The sequence below is a fragment of the Ceratotherium simum genome, chromosome 10 (genome assembly GCF_057802395.1).
Source record: "Ceratotherium simum simum isolate JZ-2026a chromosome 10, ASM5780239v1, whole genome shotgun sequence".
Classification (NCBI taxonomy): domain Eukaryota; kingdom Metazoa; phylum Chordata; class Mammalia; order Perissodactyla; family Rhinocerotidae; genus Ceratotherium; species Ceratotherium simum.
In genome coordinates this window covers 44,714,337-44,739,577 of record NC_141909.1, presented here as the reverse complement: position 1 = coordinate 44,739,577, position 25,241 = coordinate 44,714,337, and positions in this window count along the sequence as shown.

The window sequence follows — 25,241 nt, the reverse complement described above, 5'->3', positions numbered from 1 at the left end:
GTTAATTATAGCCATTCTGACGGGCGTGAGGTGATATCTCATTGTAGTTTTGATTTGCATTTCCCTGATAGTTAATGATGTTGAACATCTTTTCATGTGCCTGTTGACTATCTGTGTATCTTCTTTGGAGAAAAGTCTGTTCAGGTCTTTTGCCCATTTTTTAATTGGGTTGTTAGTTTTTTTGTTGTTGAGATGCATCAGTTCTTTGTATATTTTGGAGATTAACCCTTTATCAGATGTATGGTTCACAAATATCCTCTCCCAGTTGTTAGGTTGTCTTTTCATTTTGTTGATGGTTTCCTTTGCTGTGCAGAAGCTTTTTAGTTTGATGTAGTCCCATTTGTTTATTTTTTCTATTGTTTCTCTTGCCCGGTCAGACATGGTGCTTGAAAATATGTTGCTAAGACCGATGTCGAAGAGCAGACTGCCTATGTTTTCTTCTAGAAGTTTCACAGTTTCAGGTCTTACATTCAAGTCTTTAATCCATTTGGAGTTAATTTTTGTGTGTGGTGTAAGGTGAGTGTCTACTTTCATTTTTTTGCATGTGGCTGTCCAGTTTACCCAATACCATTTGTTGAAGAGACTTTCTTTTCCCCATTGTATGTTCTTGGCTCCTTTGTCAAAGATGAGCTGTACATAGGTGTGTGGGTTTATCTCTGGGCTTTCGATTCTATTCCATTGATCTGTGTGTCTGTTTTTGTGCCAGTACCATGCTGTTTTGGTTACTATAGCTTTGTAGTACATTTTGAAATCAGGGAGTGTGATACCTCCAGCTTTGTTCTTTTTTCTCAGGATTCCTTTAGCTATCCGGGGTCTTTTGTTGTTCCATATAAATTTTAGAATTTTTTGCTCTGTTTCTGTGAAAAATGTTGTTGGAACTTTGATAGGGATTGCATTGAACCTATAGATGGCTTTAGGAAGTATGGCCATCTTAACTATGTTAATTCTTCCAATCCAAGAGCACAGAATATCTTTCCATTTCTTGTGTCTTCTTCGATTTCTTTCAGAAATGTTTTATAGTTTTCGGTGTACAGATCTTTCACCTCTTTGGTTACGTTTATTCCTAGGTATTTTATTCTTTTTGTTGTAATTTTTTTTTTTTAATAATTTTATTTATTTATTTTTTCCCCCAAAGCCCCAGTAGATAGTCGTATGTCATAGCTGCACATCCTACTAGTTGCTGTTTGTGGGACATGGCCTCAGCATGGCCGGACAAGCAGTGCGCCGGTGTGCACCCGGGATCCGAACCCAGGCTGCCAGCAGCGGAGCGCACGCACTTAACCGCCAAGCCACGGAGCGGGCCCTTTTTGTTGCAATTGTAAATGGGATGGTATTCTTAATTTCTCTTTTTGCTACTTCATTGTTAGTGTATAGAAATGCAACTGATTTTTATACGTTGATTTTGTATCCTGCAACTTTACCGTATTCGTTTATTACTTATAAAAGTTTTCTGGTGGATTCTTTAGGGTTTTCTATATATAAAATCATGTCATCTGCAAATAGTGACAGTTTCACTTCTTCCTTTCCAATTTGGATCCCTTTTATTTCTCTTTCTTACCTGATTCCTCTGGCTAGGACTTCCAGTACCATGTTAAATAGGAGTGGTGACAGTGGGCATCCTTGTCTGGTTCCTGTTCTTAGAGGGATAGCTTTCAGTTTTTCACCATTGAGGATGATATTAGCTGTGGGTTTGTCATATACTGCCTTTATTATGTTGAGGTACTTTCCTTCTACACCCATTTTATTCAGAGTTTTTATCATAAATGGATGCTGGATCTTGTCAAATGCTTTCTCTGCATCTATTGAGATGATCATGTGATTTTTATTCTTCATTTTATTAATGTGGTGTATTACTTTGATTGATTTGTGAATGTTGAACCATCCCTGCATACCTGGAATAAATCCCACTTGATCATGGTGTATAATCTTTTTAATGTATTGTTGTATGCAATTTGCTAGTATTTTGTTGAGAAATTTTGCATCAATGTTCATCAGTGATATTGGCCTGTAATTTTCCTTTTTTTGTGTTGTCCGTGTCTGGTTTTGGTATCAGGGTAATGTCAGCTCTGTAGAATGAGTTAGGGAGCTTCTCCCCCTCCTCAATTTTTTGGAAGAGTTTGAGAAGGATATGTATTAAGTCTTCTTTGAATGTTTGGTAGAATTCACCAGGGAAGCCGTCTGGTCCTGGACTTTTATTTTTGGGGAGGTTTTTTAATTACTGTTTCAATCTCCTTACTGGTGATTGGTCTATCCAAATTCTCTATTTCTTCTTGATCCAGTTTTGGAAGGTTGTATGATTGTAGGAATTTATCCATTTCTTCCAGATTGTCCAATTGGTTGGCATATAGCTTTTCATAGTATTCTCTTATAATATTTTGTATTTCTGAGGTGTCTATTGTAATTTCTCCTCTTTCATTTCTGATTTTACTTATTTGAGCCTTCTCTCTTTTTTTCTTGGTGAGTCTAGCTAAAGGCTTGCCAATTTTGTTTATCTTTTCAAAGAACCAGCTCTTGGTTTTATTGATTTTTTCTATTGTTTTTTTAGCCTCTATTTCATTTATTTCTGCTCTGATTTTTATTATTTCCCTTCTTCTACTGATTTTGGGCTTTGTTTGTTCTTCTTTTTCCAATTCCTTTAGGTGCATTGTTAGATTGTTTATTTCAGATTTTTCTTGTTTGTTGAGATAGGCCTGTATTGCCATAAACTTCCCTCTTAGAACCGCTTTTGCTGTATCCCATAAATTCTGGCATGTCGTATTTTCATTTTCATTTGTCTCCAGGTAATTTTTTGTTTCTCCTTTGATTTCTTCATTTACCCAATCGTTGTTCAGTAGCATTTTGTTTAATCTCCATGTATTTGTGGCTTTTCTGATTTTCTTCCTATAGTTGATTTCTAGTTTCATACCGTTGTGGTCAGAAAAGATGCTTGATATTATTTCAATCTTCTTAAATTTATGGAGACTTGTTTGGTGGCCTAATATGTGATCAATCCTGGAGAATGTTCCACGTGCATTTGAAAAGAATGTGTATTCTTTGGTTTTTGGATGGAACGCTCTGTATATATCTATTAGGTCCATCTGTTCTAGTGTGTCATTTAAGGCCAATGTTTCCTTATTGATCTTCTGTTTGGATGATCTATGCGTTGGTGTAAGTGGAGTGTTAAAGTCCCCTACTAGTATTGTGTTACTGTCTATTTCTCTTTTTATGTCTGTTAATAATTGCTTTATATATTTAGGTGCTCCTACATTGGGTGCATAGATATTTACAAGTGTTGTATTTTCTTGTTGGATTCTTCCCTTGAACATTATGTAATGCCCTTCTCTTCTCTTTTTACAGTTTTTGTTTTAAAGTCTATTTTGTCTGATATGAGTATTGCTACCCCAGCTTTCTTTTCATTGCCATTTGCATGGAGTATCTTTTTCCATCCTTCACTTTCAGTTTGTCAGTGTCTTTAGGTCTGAAGTGTGTCTCTTTTATGCAGCATATATATGGGTCTTGTTGTTTTATCCAATCAGCCACCCTATGCCTTTTAATTGGAGCATTTAGTCCATTGACATTTAAAGTAGCTATTGATAAGTATGTGCTTACTGCCATTTTTTAACTTTTTTTTCTCTGTGTTTTAGTAGTCCTTCTCTGTTTCTTTCTCCTTCTATACAGAATTGATGGTCTCTTTAGTTTGACCTCTGTCTGAAAGCTGTATTCTTTAACTCCCCTCCTCCCACATTTTATATTTTTGATATCATATCTAACCTCTTTTTTGTGCATTTGTATCCATTACCCTCTTAACATGGAAATAGATAATTTTTCCTATTTGTGGTCTTCCCTTTTCCCCTTAAATCAGTCCCTTTAACATTTCTTGTAACACTGGTTTCTTGGTGACAAACTCCTTTAATTTTTGCTTGTCTGGGAACATTTTGATCTCTCCTTCCATTTTGAATGATAACCTTGCCAGGTAGAGTATTCTTGGCTGTAAGTTTTTTCCTTTTAGCACTTTAAATATACCATGCCACTCTCTTCTAGCCTGTAAGGTTTCTGCTGAGAAGTCAGCTGATAGCCTTATGGGGTTTCCTTTGTATGTAACTTGTCTTTCTCTTGTGGCTTTTAGGATTCTCTCTTTATCTTTAACTCTGGACATTTTGATTATGTGTCTTAGTGTGGGCCTCTTTGGGTTTATCTTGTTTGGGGCTCTCTGTGCTTCCTGTACCTGGATGTCTGTTTCCTTCCTTAGGTTAGGGAAGTTTTCATCTATTAATTCTTGAAATAGATTCTCTGCCCCTTTGTCTTGCTCTTCTCCTTCCAGGACAACTATAACACAGATGTTAGTGCACTTGATGTTGTCCCAGAGGTCCCTTAGACTGTCCTCACTCTTTTTAATTCTTTTTTCTTTTGCCTGTTCAGCTTGGGTAATTTCTTCTAGTCTTTCGTCCAGCTCGCAGATCCGTTCTTCTGTATCCTCTACTCTGCTTTTGAGTCCCTCTAGTGAATTTTTCATTTCCAGTATTGTATTCTTCATTTCTGATTGGTTCTTTCTTATATCTTCAATTTCTTTGTTGACATTCTCACTGAGTTCATCAATTCTTCTCCAGAGATCAGTGAGCATCCTTAACACTCTTTGTTTGAACTCTCTGTTGGGTAGGTTGCTCATTTCTGTTTCATTTAGTTCCTTTTCTAGGGTTTTGTCCTGTTCCCTTACTTGGAATGTGTTCCTTTGCCTCCTCATTTTACCTCTTTCCCTGTACTTGTGTCTATGTATTAGGTAGGTCAGCTACGTCTCCTGCTCTTGGGTAGGTGACCTTATATAAGTGATGCCTTAGGAGGCCTGTAGTGTGCTTCCCTCAGTTCTCAATGTTCCAGGGGTCCCTCCCCCATGTTTGCTACGTGTGTCCTTCTGTTGTGGTGTGTTTTCTCTCCCTGTAGGCACCTAGGGAGGCTGAGTTATGCCCCTGGCCAGCTGTTGTAATGCTCAGTTGCTTGTAGTTGTTGTGGGCCCTTCAGTCTCTTTATCAGGTGTGGGGAGCCCCAGCACAGTTGGCAGCAAGTTCTGACACCACATTTGTGTTTTAGTATTTCCTTTAAGTGAGTAGGCCCCCAGTGTGGCACGTTGTTAGGCCCAGGGGCTTACAATTGGTATAACCCTCCAGGCTTTAGGTCTCTTGTCAGTTCTCTGAGGATTGCAGCTGGGTGGGGCTGTCCTCAGACATGGGAGCACCCAATTGTTTCAGGCTTTGGAAGGTGGGGTAAACCCACTATGTGGGTCTTTGAGAAGCACAAGTCTTCTGCAGCTGACGAGCCCTGCCACCCACAGGTCCACACACACAGTCAACACAGTCCTGCCCCATGTGTGCGCCCCGATCTCCTGAAGTGGACCCAGTCTCTCCACAGTGGGAGCCCCACACTCCACCGCTGCCCCACACTCTCCACCTGCTCCTTGTGCACACCCCGCCTTGCTCAAGTCAGCTCAGTTGCCAGGCTGCAGAGAATCCAGTCACCAATCTATGCAGGCCCACAAGTTGCCTGAGGGCTTGTTGTTGGGTGGGGCTAGTCTCTAGGGTGGGCTGCCTGCCCTGGCTGAGCTGAATTAAATTGGTGTTCTAGTGGGTCGGGCAGATCCTGGGCTAGCAGGCCCCAGGGAGAACTCCAATGGCGTCTGTGTCAGCACGCCCACACCAGTCCCCAACAATGGCCACTGCCAATGTCCCAGTCCCTGGAGAGATCTCACCTCTCACTCTGATGCACTCAGAGCCTATTAGATGAGTCTCTTTTCACCAAAGCACTGTGCACCTTTCTTTCTGGTAGTTTTAGCTTGCTTTCTGAAACGAGTGAGTTTGCACATGGGCCCTTTAAGACCCGGTTTTAACTTCTTTGTGAACCAGGTTTCTGGGGGTGCTCCCCAATGTTTTAGTAGCAGGCAAAGTCAGATATTATGACACTCATCTTGATTGTGCTGGGTCCACAAAATGCCCACAGCAAGGGCGCTCCCCGACTCAGGGCCCCACGCCTGCAGGGAGGGCTGCGGACCTGTGCGCTGCTCCCGGTGGCCGTGAGGCGCTGCGGCTTGTGAAGGCGGTGTTTTTTCTCTCCAGAAGGGAGTTTCTGCCTCTTTCACCTCAGTTGGGATTGTCCTTTGTTGCAGGAGTTCCTCTTATGCCGTTTTCAGTTCTCTCTCCTGGGTAATTTTTCCACGAGTAGTTGTCAATTGGCTGTGTCCTCGGGAGGAGGTGAGTTCAGAGTCTGCTTATGCTGCCATCTTGACTTCTCTCCTGTAAAAATATATTTAAAATACTGTTTTACCTCAGAATCATGGGGAAAAATATTCTCTGGGACACTTCGCTTACTTCTAAAAGATGCACTTTATGCAAGTGTCCTAAGTTGGGTTTCTCTACAAATCTTTTTATCTGGAAGAAAAGTTTACACATAAGAACAAGAAACTGAAGAGCCAAGACAGCGCTATGTATTTTGTGGTGCTGCTACCTTTCACGTGGATGGGACAACAAGAAGACTGCATTCTTCACAACTATCTTCACTAAATTGTTTCCAGCCCTCCTGAAATGCTGCTGTTAAAAATGTGTTATTCAGAGAGATAAATACTTTACTTTAAAACACAAAATCCTTTAAGAATGCAACAATGTTCCAAATTATTTATTCTTTTCCTTTCACAGTATTTATTTTATTTCCAGCTCTTGGAAGCAAATAATTGTAATTAGCTATTTATTCAAACTCTTCTAAGAGCTTTTAGATTTTAAAATCATGATTTTTGGTTATTGTTTGGTTTATTTTGTTTTGTTTCTTTGAAGAAAACAAGAAGAATAGCTCAGGACACTGAATCATTTGAACAGACATCTATTATTGTTCTAGGATCCCTAGGGAAATGTGGAACATGAAATAACAGGAAAATGCCCATTATTTGTTAGCCTAAAGCCTCGATTTCAAACCTCAATGTAGAATTCATGTCATGATAAGCTGACCTTGACCAAGCAGGACTTCATAGTTCTATTTCTCAAGGCCTACATATCAATTTCATTCTGAATGTCTTTTCCTCAGAAACTCCCTCTACCACCTCTGATCAAGATGAAGTCCCTCAAAGTTTACCTCCTAAGTATCTATGATCTGTTCAGTTCTTGTCACCTCTATTGATACTTCCCTTGTCCAGGCCACTATGCTATCTCATGAGACTATTCAACAACCTTCCACCTAGTCTTACTGCTTCCTCTTTTGTCCTCAACTGAACCATTCTCTTTGACTTCTTCTTTTAGCTTCTTATTTTGCCATCAGCTTTTTTGGTCATTGTCTTCTACTCTAGAAGTGCTGCTTCTATGCTGGAGTATTCCTCTCTTGTTCTTTCACCCAGCTCTCATCGTGGATGTTAGTGTCTTATAGAAACTTTTGCTAAGGTGCCCTTTTCCTATACTCTATATTAGGTAATCCGGCTCTGGGCTTGTTGTACTTTTCTTATCATAGCAGCATAGCAGTACTCAGATTGTTAGTCCTTATATTTCTATGTAACGAGTAAGCTCTGTAAACTCTCTGGGCAGGGATCATGTGCATTGTCGGTGCCTAGGGAGAGTGACTGGCAAATGCACTTATTTGTGGCAAAAAATGTTGAAACATAGTAAAGAAACCGTGGAAAACTGAAAGGAAAGAAAACTAATGGACCGAAATAGAGATTGCTCAGTTGCAGGAGCTTTAACACTCCTCCCCCTAAATGTTCAACCCCTGTAACATGGTCCTATTGTATCCTTGGCTTTGACATGTGTTCTTTTAAGCAGTATATTGGGAATGGCATGGAGATGGGGCAGGGGCACGTGAGCCAATTTTAAAAGTTAGATTTTATGTTAAATTCAATTAGTAGCTTAGTGATTAAGAAGGGGGCCTCTGGAGTCAAACTATTAGATTCATTACCAAGCTATATGACTTGAGGCAGATTATAATCATCCCTCTGTATCTCTGGTTTCTACTTCTGAGGATTCAACCATCCATAGCAGTGGAAGGCCTACGATGGTTGCGCCTGTACTGAACATGTACAGAGATATTTTCTTGTCATTATTCCCTAAACAATATAGTATAACAGCTATTTATGTAGCATTTAAATTGGATTAGGTATTATAAATAATCTAGAGATGATTTAAAGTATACAGGAGGATGTGCATAGGTTATATGCAAATGCTACACCGTTTTATATAAGGGGCTTGAGCATTCCTGGGTTTTGGAGGTGGGGTATGGAACCACTCCGTGGCGGATACCAAAGGATGACTGTACTAGACCTCTCTGTGACACAATTTACTCTTCTATAATATGGAAATAATAATAATCTCCAATATGTAAAATCGTTTTGAAGATTAAATGAGATTATATAATGTATGTATAAAGTACTTAGAACAATGCTAGACAGAGACATTGGTATGAATTTAACTATCAGAATCTATATGGTATATTAGATTATGCAGACCTTGAAAGGTTAAATTGCTTTTTAAACAGGAGTAATAAAGAATAAATATTACATATATGAAAGTTAAGGCATATAACAATAAATTAAATGCACGTGAATCAATCATCCAACTTAAGAGCTTGAACATTACCAATAACTTTTGAGAACTGACGATGACAATTCCCTGTCCTTGTGTTAAACAAAACTGAGGCACAGAGTTATATTGTTTTGTGTCTTTTAATTTAGAACAGTCTACTCCCCATATTGTTTGTCATTTTTTTCTTTTGTCTTTAGTTTTCCATGTCATAAACATTCTTGAAAAGTTAAAGCTATTTATCTTGTTGTATATATTTCACATTGTGTATTTATCCAGTTGTTTCTTAATAATTAGATTCAGGTAAAATATATTTCCAAGAATACTTTATTGTTGTTGTGTATATCCCATTGCATTACATCACAAAGCACATACTATCAGTTTCTTCCATTATTAGTAATGCAAATATGGACCCATTGTTAAAATTATGTCTGCCACATTTCTCTATTTTAAAAGTAACTTTCCTCTTTATAATTAAAATTGAATCTCTTGGATGATATTTTGAGAATAGGTAACCTTTTTATCAATGGTTTTCTCAATCCATTAATGATATTTGTCTAAATCAAATACTATAGTGGGAGTGGTAAAATGCTGGTTTTACAATTCCATCATTTTTACTACATTTACTAGCTGGCATACTTGTGTAAAGAACTTCCTCATTTGTTTTCCTCTTTATCTCTTTCTCTGATTTTCTTTTTGTGCATCACTATGGATGCATAGACTTCCTTCAACAGAAATTTACAAAAGAAATAGTTCAACCCTGTTTTTATTAAAAAAAGATTGCAGAGAGGTAGAGAAATTGACTGCAATTTGAGCCATACACATACTAAAGAAAGGAAATATAAGAATAAATTATTAGGTAAAATCAGGCACTAGGATTCCATGATTATGATTAACCTGAAGTACAATTCTTATGATTCAGCAGCCTATAATAGAAAATGAGGAAACCAGTATGCATAAAACCGCATATTGGTGATGAAACCAATAATGACTAAAACTGCTCTTAATTGAGATGACATTACACCAAGAAATGAAGTAAAATCATAGATAAAAAATTAAAAAACAGGATTTTAGTGTAGGAGCTAGAAAATGCTAATAATAAAGCACAAAATTAGTATTTCTTAAATGAATCCGTTATTCGATTTAGGTTAAGAAATTTGCGAAAGTTCAAACTTACCCGGAATATTGGAAGTTCTTTTTCCAAACTGCTCAGGTTGAATGACATTTTGAAAAATATTGTCATAGAATTTAAAACAAAACTTCCAATAAGGTTTAAATCGTAGTGTTAAAGTCAAATGCCTACTGCCTGGCATTTTACGTGCTACTGATAACTAAATAGTAACAGTAACCACCAAACAAGTGCCAGGCCTAGTTAAAGAAGTTTATGTACATCCACCCTTTTAATTCTTACAACCACCCTGTAAGAATTGGGATTATTATTACCCATACTTGACATGTGAGACATGTGAGTAAACTGATAAACTTGAGAGTTTAAATTGCCAAAATTCACAGAAATATTTAAATTACAAAATCATACAAGTAATGGATGCTCAATCCTAATGCTAGAAGTCTTATTACTTCACCCACACTCATAATCTCTGTGACATATTGCTATCTGGTTTTTCAAAGCAAACGTTCTCATCCTCATCTGCTCCTTTTTGGATCAATTGCACCAGCAGTCCACCAGTCACTCAAATACCTATACATTCTTGATGACTTTGGTACCTCAATCCTTGAAGCAATTGATAGTCAAGCCTCTTATGTCTATCTGCAAAATGTCACTTGGGTATGTCCCTATTCCTCTTCCTTACTTGCCTGAATTATTAAGTCTTGGTTGTTAAAAATACAAACCATGTCTGTCTACACCCCCACAACTTCTACCTAAAAAGGTGTTTTAATGTGTCTAGGATAAATTTCTGAAGTAGGACCTATGAAGCCCTGAGTTATCTGCATAAAAATAGGCCCCTCAGCTGCATCTCACCTCTTCCCTTGTGCACTTCATTCAAATTTCTTAGTGTTCTGCAAACATGGCATGTACTTGTACACTGCCATAACTCGCTCCATGCTACTTCATCTATCTGGACTGCTCTTTCCACCTTCACATCCTTGTGAACTCCTATTCATCCTTCAAGACCTAACTCAAACATTGCCTTTCTGAAAACATTCCATATCCCCTTATATATATCCCTTCTCCAGGACCTCATACACTTTGGTGTAGTTGTTTCTTTACATGCCTATCTCTTTTCACTAGACCCTGAGCTTCAAATAAGTCAAAACCATATATTTAAGTCATAGACTGTGTTCATTTTATCTTCATATTCAGAGTACTCAGCACATTTTTTGACATGGAGAAACCACTCAGAAAATATTTGCTGGATGATTGATCATAAGTTGCCTGTTTTCCACAAGGATCTATTTTCTATTATGTATTTGTGGGGGAAGAAAACCCTCAAAATGAATTCTTAAGGAATTATTTCATAAAAAGGAATGATATACTCTGGCAGTTATAACTTCACTTTATTCTTCTTTTTCCTTTCCTTTAACAGGGCTGTCACTAAGGAGAAGACCTCTTCTTTCCTCCACAGTGTCTTTGCTGTTACTCTTCCAGAATTGTTGTACTGTTTTTTCCCACTCTCTTCAATCAATAACAGCTATAATGGATGAGTAGAAAGAATGTTCTTCTAAACACACAGAACATATTTCTCCTAACATTGTGTTCAATCAAGTGTACTTGTTTGTCCCTAGTGGTAAGTAAGAGGTAGCATGCTTTTTTCCCCTCTCTATTGTAATGGATGCATCAATGCCAAAGGTATTTATACTGCACCTATTAGAGAATTTGGATCAACAGTTTGGAAAGTTTGATGTATTTCACAATGGTGGCTAAAACTTTTTGTATGTTCAATATGTTTAGAACATAACCTATTGATCATAAAACTGAACACTGAATTCAATTAATTAATGGATACTCACTGAGCATCTACCTATGCAGACCTTTGGCAAGCCATTCCTAGGAATATAAAGCTGACTGAGACATGCTACCTTTAGGAAACTCAGAAAGCAGAGGTATTTAAATACCTTCTAGTGAGCATTTTATCTACTATTTCACACTCGTCAGCTAATTCTTCTCTTTCATTTGCAGATAAGCCTAAAAGCAGAAATAAAAAAAAATGGCTAATAAATTTGTTTTAATGCATATTACAAGCAAAGCTAGATAACAGAGGGCATAAATTAATGACTAAGAGAATAAGAGGGGTTTCTATCATTGATTTCTGCTGTTAAAAATAATTAGTATATATATATATTTAAGAGAAATGCAGGGTGGTTCTGATTAAAACAGGGAAGTAGGTAAAAATCAACATCTTTTGTCTATACTATCTTGATTTTGTCTTTGGTTTCTTTTACCTCACTCTTTTTATTGCCACTCTTCAACCCCAAATCAGTGATGTGCTGGTAAAAGTTGACTCTATAGAAAAAAGAAAAGAATCCCTGAGTTGTACTCTATGTCAATTTCCACAGTATAAATACACCTACCATCACCAATTGCAAACTACCAAATGTGGAGTTGGTAAGAAACGCTAAAAATCAGCTTTCATGAGTCAGCACAAGCTGGCTGCAACTCACCAGTGAATCCTCTGCACAGGTGTGCTCCTTGACACACAGACACACAAACCTCTTACTCTACTTCTGCTCTCATCAATGGATATTACATCGGTTGTTGACACATTAACATGAATTCTAGTCATTGTATTAACTCTCTCAACCAAGGACATTGGTTGTTAAATAATTATCACTAAATTTAGAAAGTAAAATAACAACACTTACCCCAGTGTAATAATCGTAGGTCACATAAGCGACTTGGAATTATCTGGAGACATACATGAATATGCTGTCTATTCTGTGAAGGTTCTATGGCTATTTGCTAAAATGGTTGAATTGAAAGGCTTAAGTAGGGACAGTTTATAAAGGTTACAAATTATACTGCCTAATATTAAATCTTACCAGTTTAAAATGCATGCATCAATTTCTGATTACAAGATAGTAGGTACTGTAAACATTTCTTACGTTATTTCATGTGATTGGGAAAAGATCATTATTATTATTCAAAATTTAATGCTTAAATAACTTCAAGAAAATATTTTAAAACCAAAATGCATGTGATTAAACTTATTTAACTAACAATAAAAAAATATATACTATGGACTAGTACTTTCTCAATGGTGAGCAACAATATGCTTTAAATTAAAAAATAGAAATTGGTTATTAATTCAGCCAGTTAGTCTGAAAGGCAATATGTAGTCACTGAGGAAAATATGTTACAATGGCTTTCACAGATTTTGCAAAATGAAAATGAAAATGCCTTTAAGTAATAGTGAGAAATAGGTAAGAGAAAAATTAAATAGCTTAGTAATTGTTGGTTTTTCAAATGAATCACCTTTGTAGAGTGTAATGCATTCAGCAGATTTCTGCCCTTGGCAATTAAATTGTGTATTTTAATATAAATGCTTTCTAACTGCAATTCACTTTAATCACTTAACATGCCCAATATTGAGTTCTTTAGACTAAGAAAAGCAGTGAGAAAAATTCTTCATGATATCCTTTTATATTTTGATATTAGTTTTCCTTTTAAGTAAATTTCTGACAATTTCCCTAGTAGAGTATTAAGTATTTATGTTTGTAGTAATATACCAATTATTTCACGTGTTTCACTTTTTAATTATACAAGAGGATAAGAGAAAGTTGTAAGGGATTTATATTTCTGAGAGACTTATTCATTGCATTTCTTAAATAATCTGAAAATATTTCATCTCAATTATTTGATACAGTATAAACCTTTTGTTTCAATTGTAGAAATGTTACTGCCCAAAAAGGGGGTTCATCTGCCCGCTGCAAAACATGCCAATAGTCAAGAGGCAAGGTGGTAGGAGAAAAAGGACTTTTTTATTACAGCTTGCTAGCAAGAGGGAAGATGGCTGACTAATGTCCAAAAGAACCATCTTAAAAGGACATAAAATCTTACAGCAGTTATATGGGCTGGTGGGTGATAGGGGAGGGAGTTAGGAATGTTGACATTCTAGTGTTACAGACTGGGAGTCACCACACCAGATCTTTTGGTTTTCATTGATGATGGCTATTAGCATAGATTCTCTGTTCAGAGGTCATCACATTCCTAAGGAACTCAAAAGAACAAAGTTATCATCTTATCACAGCTGGGAGGCACATGCACAAGCAGGTGTCATAAAATCTACAGAGTAGTTAGATCTCCTGGAGGGTGCATATCCAGCTGGGTTAGTTAGTCAAAGGTCATTCAAAGTTACAGTAGGGTTTCTTTTCTACAACATGGCTTCCCTCATGTCAACCTTACCTTAAGCCGGTATCAGAAATAGCATGCTCAGAAAAGAAAATAGTAAACAATATTAACCAGTATGGAATTGGAGTTGCGCTTAGATTCTGAAAATCCCATATACCTGTTTAAAGTGTGACTCCCAGGGATCCATGCATCTGTGTTACTATCATATCCTTCTGTTTAATCTCCTTTCTTTTTTTCCATTGCTACATGGCCCATGGTACTTAAAGCTATCCAGCTGTGCAGCATCTTCAGCTTTTAGACACAGAATTTAGAACTCCGTGTATGTGTATGTGTATGTGTGTGTATGTGTGTGTGTGTGGTGCTGATCTAAATCATCTGTGCTCTTTCATGATTAACTTTAATACTCAAAATCTCTTATTGGTGGATATCGTTTTTATAATGGTTAGTAGAAGTTGAATCATCTACTGTGTTCTGTGATGCCCAAATTTTGTTTTTAGGATTAGATAGACTATGTGCATTCAAAAATAAATGCTACGCTTTTCACTTTTTCTCTTGTTTCTATTGGAACTGGATGAGTTTATATATGAGATCCCAGTGTTCTTTATCATTTAGAAGTAACAGAAATGTGTTTCCTTTATCTTGCAGCTCTAGGGGGCCCAGTGGTTTGCCTTCAGAAGCTGGAACAAGACTGCTTGTGAAGAATAGGCTGCCAAGTTTTCAATAATAGAAACAATTGTCAAAGTAATTGTGATTTGCATTGACTTACCATGGATTAGGATTTTAATGTGCTTCATTTCATTAAAATCCTTAGAATATAGTGTTTATAATTCAATAAGAAAATACCTAAGAAGAAAATCAAATGTTTTAGAAATGACTAAAAATCATTTCATTATGACAGATGCAGAGTTTATAATGCAAAATATACATCATTTAGTCCTACGTGTACTTGAAGAAGTTGTGCCATGAGGTCCTTGAATAGCCTACTCTTACATTCATACCTACATTTTTACATGTATTTATGGTTTCAAATAATCATTTAAGAAAAACAATGAATAATAAGGTGAATCAGAGTGCTTATTAGAGGCACTAGTCATACATTGCTTTATGGTTATTTAAATTTTCTTTCATTTTCTATTATTTTAAAATTATCCTGTCAGTCAGTTAATAGACCTCCAACACAAAACAAAGAAAAACTCAACAGTAAATATATTGCAACACTATGTTAATAACCAAACATAGAAATCCTTTCCAGTGCTTTCTCTGTCACTGATTCCAAATGTTTGCATTTCACTGGTTCTGAAAGACTTCTATGAAGAAAGGGTGCCAGAACTAACTAAGTTTGGGAAGTGGAGCCTCCTTTATCCCACCCATGGAGAGTCACAAACCATAAAGCAGAGTTCTGAACAATTCTCCAGGAAAGAAAACTGTTTAGATTTGTTTATCCTAGTTGTTTGCAAGTGTACTTGACCAGAGAACAATGCTTAAAATAACCTCTCTAAATATTCCATAGATGTAGTATTCCACAGAAAACTCTTTAGGGAATGTTGTTCTGAGCTAAGCAAATACTTATCTGTATACAACCTAAATTACTTTGTAACCTTCTCTCCTTTTGAGCACAGGCAGTGAAGCTGTATCTGAATCCACTCTGTAGAGCATTTGTATGTATGGATTATCTCTCCAAAGCCCCATCCAGCCACAACACCCTATCACTACCAATACATAAGAGCTGCCTATATCCGGGGAAGAACTCAACATCTTATAGAAATGTACTGCCTAATTACATGCATGTAAACTATACATCCAGAGTCAGATGTGCACTTGTCACATCAAAGACTAATACATTTGTCTTGCCTAATTTACATATATGTAAAATATTCAAATGTATGGGCGGAGATAGTGTAACTAGCACGAGCAGTAATCTTATCTAAGACTAACGTATCAGAGTTCATGGAATATAAAGGTAAGCTTCCTTAGTTTGATGATATCTGTTTCTGCTGCAAAAAAGTATACAGTTCCTTTCCCCCAGCTAACATTACTAGTTGAACATCTTGTCAAGGACCCTGAAGACCTTGTACTGTATTCAATCCACAGTGAAGGTCTACAATGCCATCATGGAGAGAAAGTACTCACACCTGTAAGAAGAAAAATGGACCAGTGCAAAAATCCATCTAAATGCTAAGGTACTATGGCCTTCTCTCCGCACCACAAGGACATCTGTGTTTGTGTGTTACGTATAATAGTAAGACATAGTTTGGATATATTAAATAACGTATATTGGATATATTTTTTTTTAGTGTTGAGCGCTAGTTGGGGAAATTACATCATTTAAAAAGGTCTGGTAGGTTTCCATGTTATTATGTCAAAGTCAGCAGCAAGAATGTAGAGTGGTTCTCTGTTGGTGGTAGACCCCGCCCCCCAACATTGATGTACCCCTCTGAAGTTTCCTTCTTTATATTCCAGTTTAGATCACAATGAAAATAGCTAAGTATATATGAAAAATGGATAAGAAGAAGGGGATCACCTCAAATGAGTATAACTAGATCTGGGGAGAAAAGAAGGTGAACTATTCTAATAAAGGAGATAACCCATCCTCACTTTGTGAAGTCACACGCCTCAAGGTCAAAAGGCTAATTTTTAGGAAGATGAAGCTTATCCTTCTCACTCTGAATTCATTGTTTCATGCTTTCTAAAATACAAGAGCAATGGCCAAATTTTAAAAATTACTTTCTTGTACTTTGGGTTTCTTTTCTGAGGAGCCTCCAGGTGTTCTCTGAGATATACCTAGAAACATGTCAGGCCTTCCCACCTTCTGTTTTAATGTGCAAGAAGAAGGAAAAAAGAGGGAAGGGGAAAGGACAGTCTTTGAGGCCTTTTTACTCTTTCAGCTTTAAGTGTAGAGAGTGAAATCCATTTACATTCTTCAACACAAGATGTTTAGATTACACCATAAAAAGATGGAGAGGGAAGTTTCTATGACACTAAAAAAAATGCTATTTCAGCACCCTAATATCTTCCTGCTCTTCACCTTCAATCCTGGGGCAACTGCAGCAATCATGTGCAATTAATTTTCAACTCCTCACATGAGAGGTCCTGGGATCTCTGAGGGTGGGTAAACAAAAGACACATAACATAAAGGGTTTCTTGCTTTTGGGAGTACGAACTCCTTTGGCTGTGGGAATCATTTTGGGACTCTCATTGTAGATTACTCATTTTTAGGTTAGCTGCTTGGGTGAGTACCCCCTCCCCACTAGGATGCAGCCTTGGAGTTTAAGCATTTCTGGAATGAGAAGGTGGGAAATAAAGGTTAAAAAGTGAAGGATGAGGACATTGCTCTGGAGATGGAATGCGATAAAAAATTCTATTATTGTTGGTTCTTTACCATTTGAGTTCATAAAGAATGTTGTCTCGACAGCCCAGAAAGATTTAAAAAAAGTACAGAAATAATTACAGGGCAAAAATAATAATATTTATGTATGCATGTCTATTTATTTTTAAATAAAAAAGATCTATCTGATAAATGTATGAGAGGCTGACTTTTGGAAGTTCCATCAGGTATACAAGTTTGTTTACATTTACTATGAATTGGTTTTTATTTTAACGATAAAGCATAAGAAATCAATATGTGCTTTTATTTTTGAAGATTCTAAAGAGGTATTTATCAAATAGGAATTTTTTTTTTTATTTTGGGGGGATTATATAAGAATATATCCTTAACATTTATTGTTCCTCATTCTTCCTAAAGCAGAAAAAGAAATGTATCTAAATGAAATTTATGATTTCGAAACCTTCATTTGAATTGATAGCTTTTGCCTCCTCTGCACAAATTTATATTTAAATCATGCAAATAAATAGTTCTTTGCTTCCTATTTCCCATCCTTTAGAGATGATAGCAAGCTGATGTGAAATTAGTAGCTGAGGAAAGGACTAACGTTCCACCTAAGTTACACGCTACGTAAAATTGACCCTTCACCTATACTAGAGGTAATTGTAGATTTGATAAGCCACTAGCTATAAAGCAATATTAATTCATAGCCAATAGATAATATAATATATAAAAGGAAAATTTAAATACTTTGGCTTGTCTCTTTTAAGAGTTCAAAAATATATCATTTATTTGGACTAAAAGACCCAAACGAAAGCAGGATAGAGCAACTGTCGTTAAAACGTTAACTCTGTAGTACGTATTGAGAAGAGTACTGCTCAAGAGTGTTTCTCTTTCCTAAACTTTTTTGGCTCAAGATTTACAATGGTTGTTCTCTGCTCACAATTTTGCCTAACGTTTTTCCACCTCCCTGTCACAATGAGGCAAAAAGAGTTCTCTTCTTTCCATACTGCTACATTCTAAGTAGCTAAATTATGGGCATCAATGATCTTTGTTTCAAGTGACACTATTTCTTTTCCTGGTTTACTTTTTACTCAACCTGGTTTTCCTCTTAAATCTCAACAGAGTTCTATTTTCTCCAACTATTCCTTTTCTTCATCTTGTTCAATAGATAGGCACTGTTTCAGTCTAAGTCCTTAGGCTTTTCTCTCTTAACTGTTTATAATGTCTTCTATTACAAAAATAGTATTTATTAAAAAAAATCTCTTCATTAAATGAGTGTATCTACCTAGAAATAAAAAGAAGTAGGAGAGATTTGTGTGTGTGTGTGTGTGTTTTCCCTTTCTCAACTGCTCCTAAAAAAAGTAGAGCAGGCGGGAAGTAGGGTGTTGAATTATACTGAGATTTAATTAGGCTTTAAAAATATGAAAATGAAAGAGGGGATCTCTATTTGGAATTTAGGCAATTTTTAAATTTAAGAAATAGTTTTGTCCTTCCTTCTTGCACCAGTCTTTTTCTCCTAAGAACATGTGGCTTCTCTCATGTCTTTCTCCACGTTCCTTTCTAAATATTTCAAAATTCATTGGTCTCTTTGTCAACTCTGCTTCACTCGTATGTTTTTTTATAGATATCTACAACATAGCTTTAAAATTAGAATATTAGTTCAGGAAAAGGAAACCTATTAAAGAATTGTCCTAAGTAATATATATTTTAGTATAACTTCTTTACCTGTGTGAATTTATTATAAGGTTAGCAAGTAGGGATAACATTTCAGAATTTGAAATGAGTTAAGTTTGTTTGAAACTTCCATTGAGTGTGTGTGTGTGTTTGCATCTATCACTGTATAAATAGGCAATAAATGCTGATGCATCCTAGTTTCCTTTCAAAATTCTTGAATACAGATACATACCAAGCAGTGGAAACTAAAAATAATGGTCTTTTCCTTTTAAAATAAATTTTATTTATGTTTCTACATGAAACATAACTATTCTAGGAGAAATGTATATTGATGCATATGCAACATGCATTTTTTCCGTGCTCTATTTAAAACTGGAAATTTTGAATAGAGCATTAAATACGTTCCTGCTGCTCCAAGAGATAGGGACATTGAAAAGTTGAAAAGAATATTGCATTGAAATAAACAAATCAGCTGTTTGAGTTAGAGTAGGATTTCAGAGTAAGGGAGCAAGATCTTTTAGGATATACGTGGTTAAATTAAAGACACAACCTTAACTCAGTGGATAAACACAAAGAAAAATCTCTGATATCGCGTGTAATCTCTACAGTACCTCAAATTGAACACTGGGTGGCAATGTTAACCCATTTTTATTTTTATTTTATACTTTCATCAATTCAAAAGCTGAAATAGGACAAACTGAACTTTCTGGTCCTCAAGGTTATTTGTGGGTCTTAAAACACTGAGAAAAATCCTCTCTTTTAAAAGTGTTCTTGTTTCTTTGTTTTGCATACAGAAAAGAGCTCTGTAGTGTATCCCTGAAATACTGTTCTCAAACCATTAATTGATCCTAGCAAAGGGGGACATGCTATAGAGAATTAGCAGTGGATCTAGAAGAAAAAAATAAGAATTTCTAAGGAGATGGGGAAAAAAACATAATATATAGCAACATAAAAATACCTTGGAATATTTATCCTTGTGATATAACCATTGAGAGAACAACAAATCATCTCTGAATCAGAATCAGTATGGTGAGCTTCTCTTTCTGATTTTGATTGATGTTCAGAACTATATAATAGAGCAAGTCAGAATGAAAATTAAAAACACATTGATCAAAATAGTCAAAACAAAATCAGTCCTTCAACTTTATTCTAACTAAATTTCCTCCACCAATTCTTACATTCAGATACAGAGCTGGCACTGGAGAAATGTGTTGAGGGAAGTTAGACTTCAGCAACTTCCTAATTCCTTTTCAGGGCTCACCTCCAGCCTTAAACAGGAAACAGAAAGGGCCTCTGTTGCTTTGCTAGAGAGTGCTGGTAAGCTTCAGGAGATCAGTTGTTTTGGCTTTCTGGTGAATATTCACGCCAGTGGCCATCAAAAGTATTAAACGGCAATAACCCAGGAGTTCCCTGGAACCATCCTAAGGACTGACTAAAGCTCTCCAGTGGAACTCTTAACTCCGAGATACCGCCCCATGAGAATTCTAGTTAGGATTCCAACCTGGTTGTCACACAAAGGATTTGTGTTTCATAGTATTAGTAGTTTTACTTTAGACAAAGTAAGGTTGAATACTGTATCATTTCTTGGCCTAGAAATAGACTTTCAATAATTTATTTGGTTTCAGTGTGTTCTTTGCATTTATCTTTTATTATTGTAACATTTATTATCTTACTGTAGCTACCTTGTACCCTTTCAAATGGGAAGAAAAGATGACAGCCAGAAAAGAAAGGAGCTTCCAAACTTCTCTATTAGAAAAAGCAAAGAAAGAAAATTCAGCTGAGTCAGAGCTTAGTTCCTTATAGCTAACATAGATATAATTTTGAAGATAATAGAGATATAAACAATAGAAAGAGACCTTGAAATTGGTAACTTTTCTAATTATAGCCTTTGGAAAATATCAGTAATTAAGAAACCACATAAAGAAGAAGATTAGAAATAAATATGCAGACTTCCACTGCCAACCTTTCATGAAACCATCCCGCCATAAACAAGTAGAAAATAGATAAAATATGTGAATCTTCCAGGATATCTCTCCCTTATATTTACCTTACTTGCCCACTAGAGTTGATCCTTCAGTTAAATTTTAGACTCATCATTCTCATTTTTTTTTTCAAATTTGTATCCCTTATGTATACCACGTATAGTCATTGTATTATTTAGTTTTCCCTTGTTTAAACTGCATAAAGTAAGCATGGAATTGGGTATTCATTTGTCACTTATATATACATTATTTTTTTGAGTTTCTATTGATTCTGCATTTAGTTTTTCTTTAATACGTATACTCCGCAACTTTTTAGTTATTTATCTCTTGAATAGCAAAATCCACACACAAACAAAATACCGCTTGCTTTTTGATTTACTTATATCAGTCATATGGCATAATTCATGTTTTGCAAGAACTTCTTTGATATTTGCTTCAGTGAAAATGCAATTACATATCTCTTCACTGCTTTTTTGAAGGAAAAAATTTTTTTGAAGACCATTTATGAATTTAGGGTGCATCCCATTAGTTACTATTGATATCTTAAATAAGGTCAAGTTCATATACTGCAGTATCCTTTAACCTATGGCCACTTGATACATATATGTGCGTTATTGTCTCTGGAGGTGCTGAACGGGAGAGACAATGAACATGGGCACAAGAGATTCATATCGTCAACCGTGAACATGTGCTCTTGGCCCTGATGCATAACCCTTTTCTCTTTTCCTCTTTTGTGGTAAAATACAGTGAAGGAAAAATAATCATTGGATAGGAGTTGTGATAAAGACACATGAATACATGAACTTTCTATCCTCAAACTGATCTATAGCATTCTTGGCCTTGTCCCCTAGCAACATCTTTTCTCTTTGATCATAAAACACAAGCAGAGAAATATGGTCCTTGCTCTGTCTCCATAAGCTAGCTCAGCTGTTAGGGAAATATATATCAGTCTAATTAAAAGTTTTAAAATTAGAGAATCTATTAAAAATTACTTATAATCTAATCACTTAATCAGCATTTCACCATCATTTAATTGATTTTTTTTGTGTGTGTGAGGAAGATCAGCCTTGAGCTAACATCCATGCCCATCTTCCTCCACTTTACATGGGACGCCGCCACAGCACGGCTTGACAAGTGGTGTGTCGGTGCGCACCCAGGATCCAAACTGGCGAATCCCCGGCCACTGCCGCAGCGAAGCGCGTGAGCTTAACCGCTTGCACCACCGGGCTGGCCCCTTAATTGATTTTTAGTATCCTTATAGTCCAAAATCTCAGAGTCTCAAAGTATTCCTTGTCCTTTAAACAACAAGGGTATTTAAACTTTTTAATCAGTTTTATTGAGGTACAACTTAGAGTGTTTCCTCAAGTTTAAGGGCACAATTGGAAGAGTTTTAACAAATGTATACAATGATGTAATCACCAGAGAAATGATGATACGGAACGTTTCTATCAACTTGAATTTAACCAGTCTTCCATTAGTATCCTCTTTCTGTTCCAGGATCCAATACAGGTGTATTAGTTTCTCCAGTGGCCATAAGAAAATAGGATAGACTGGGTGGCTTAGATGACATTTATTTCTCATATTTCCAAAGGCTGGAAGTCCAAGAACAAGGTGCTGGCAAGTTAGGTTTCATCCTGGAGCCTCTTCTCTTGGCTTGTAGGTGGCTGCCACCTTGCCACGTGTTCTCATGACCTCTTCTTTGTGAGTGCTCAGAGAGAGAAAGCCATTTCTCTCTCTTCCTCTTGTTATAACGCCACCTATTTTATTGGTTTAGGGACCCATCCTTGTGACCTCACATAACCTTAATTATCTTCTCAAGGCTCTATCCCCAAATATGGTCATATTGGGGGCTAAGGATTCAATATTTGAATTTGGGGGCGAGGATACAATTCAGCCTATAGCACCATACAGCAGGGTATCATACTGCATTTATTTGTCATGTCTCCCCAGTCTCTCTGGTCTGTGATATTTTTCAAATTTATTTTTGATTATGGTATGGGTTAAGGGTTGATATCCTTTTGATTTTCTTCTTTTTTGTAAATGAATGTGATTTTATTTGATGTGATTTGTTGAAAAGACTATTCTTTCCCTATTGAATTACTTTGCATTCAATTGAGCATATACATGTGGGTTTATTTTTGGATTTTATATCCTGTTCCATTTACTAAATGTTTGCCCTTATGCCAAAACCACACTATCTTGATTCCAGTAGCTTTATAGAAAGTATTGGTATCAAGTATTTTAGACATCCAACTTTGTTCTTCCTTTGAAATATTGTTTTCATTATTTCATTTTCTTTGAATTTCTATTAAAATTATATCATTAATATCTACAAAATAAGATTACTTAGGTTTTAAATGTAATTGCATTGAATATATATACCAGTTAGGGCAGAATTGACATCTTAACCATATTTTTTCCAATTCCTAAACATGGTACCTCTCTCCAACAAGATATCATCTTCACTATTTCTCTATAACGTTTTGTAGTTTTTATTGTACTATTTTGCAGATATTTAAAAAATTTTCCTAAGTATTTTTGATGCATCTATACGTAGTAATTTTAATTCTAATTTTTAATTGTTCTTGATAACATACAGAAATTATATATTACCTTGTGTACTGTAACCCTACTCACTAATTCTAGTAGCTATTTTGTAGATTTATTATGGTTTTCTATGGAGAAAATCATGTTGTTTGTGAATAAAGACAATTTTATTTCCCCTTTTTTCTAACTGTATGACTTTTATTTCTTTTTGTTGCCTTACTGCACTGGCTAAGACTTCCAGTAAAGTGTTGAATAGAAGTAGGAGTGGATATCTTGGCCTTGATATCCTTGACTTAATGTTACCTGGGGATTATTCAGAAATAACCTTTATCTCAGCGAATACCTTTAAATCCCTAGTTTGCTGAAAGTACTTATAGGAAGTGTGTGTTTAACTTTGCAAAGATTTTTTTTCTGGATGTACTAAAATGATTACATGCATTTTGTTTTGTAGTCTATTATTATAGTGAGTTGCATTGTTAGATTCTCAAATTTCACGTAAACTTTTCATTCCCAGGATAAAACCCACTTGATAGTAATGTATGGTCCTTTAAATACATATTTATGAATTTGATTGCTAAGATCTTATTAAAGATTTTTGCATTTATATTCATAGTTTTCTTTTCTTGTAATACCTTTGTCTGTGTTTTGGTTTCAGGGGATTCTGGGCCTATAAAATAAGATAAAGATATTCCCTCTTCTCTTCCATATTTTGAAAGAGTTTTTATGGAATTCTTATGATTTCTCTTCTTATCAATTTGGTAAAATTTGCCACTGAAGCTGTCTTGTTCTGGAATTTTTCTTTTTTCAGTAGCAATGTTTTTTTTAAAATTTATTTATTTATTTTTTTTGTGAGGAGATCAGCCCTGTGCTAACATCTGCCAATCCTCCTCTTTTTTTGCTGAGGAAGACTGGCCCTGGGCTAACATCCGTGCCCATCTTCCTCCACTTTATATGGGACACCGCCACAGCATGGCTTGCCAAGCAGTGCGTCAGTGGGCACCCGGGATCCAAACTGGAGAACCCCAGGCCGCCGCAGTGGAACGCGGGCACTTTACCGCTTGCGCCACCGGGCCGGCCCCAGTAGCAATGATTTTAATGACAAATTCAATTTATTAAATATATAGAGAGAGTGCTTTGGCTGAACCATAGTTTCTTGAGTGTGTTTTTATTTTTTAAGAAATTTATTCCTTTGATCTACTTTAGCAAATTTATTGGAATAAAGTTATTTGTAATATTGCATTTTATCCTTTTAAAATTTGTAGGATTTGCTGTTAGTTTCTTCTCACATTCCTGACATTGTTACTGTGTGTCTTCTTGCTCTTTTTTACTGATCAGTCTGGCTAGAGGTTTATTACATTTTAAGAAATCTATTCAAATAACTAGTATTAAAAGCTGGAAAGCAGCTTAGATGATCCACTTGAGACATTTCTTCTTTTTCTTTCTAAGCACTAGTTTAGCTATATCCCATAAATTTTATGCTGTGATTAATTTCCACTCATTCAGATTAAGTGGGAAAAAATATATATATATATAAAAACATAATTATATTTTTCTTGTGATTGCTTCCCTGAAGCATGAGTTATTTAAAAGTATGTTAATTCCCAAATAATGTGGATATATTCTATGTATTTTTCTGTTTTTGGTTTTTAGTTTCATTCCTTTTTGGTCATAGAGCATAATATATATGATTCCAATAACTTTGTATTTATGGAGATTTGTTTTATCACCCAGAATATATTCTACCTTGGTGAATATTCTATATACATTTGAAAAAAATGTATATTTTTCTATTGGTAAGTGGAGCATTCAGTAAGTATCTAAAAAGACCAGTTTTTTATTAGTGTTATTCTAGTTTTTCAGAGCCTTACTTATCTTTTCTCCACTTG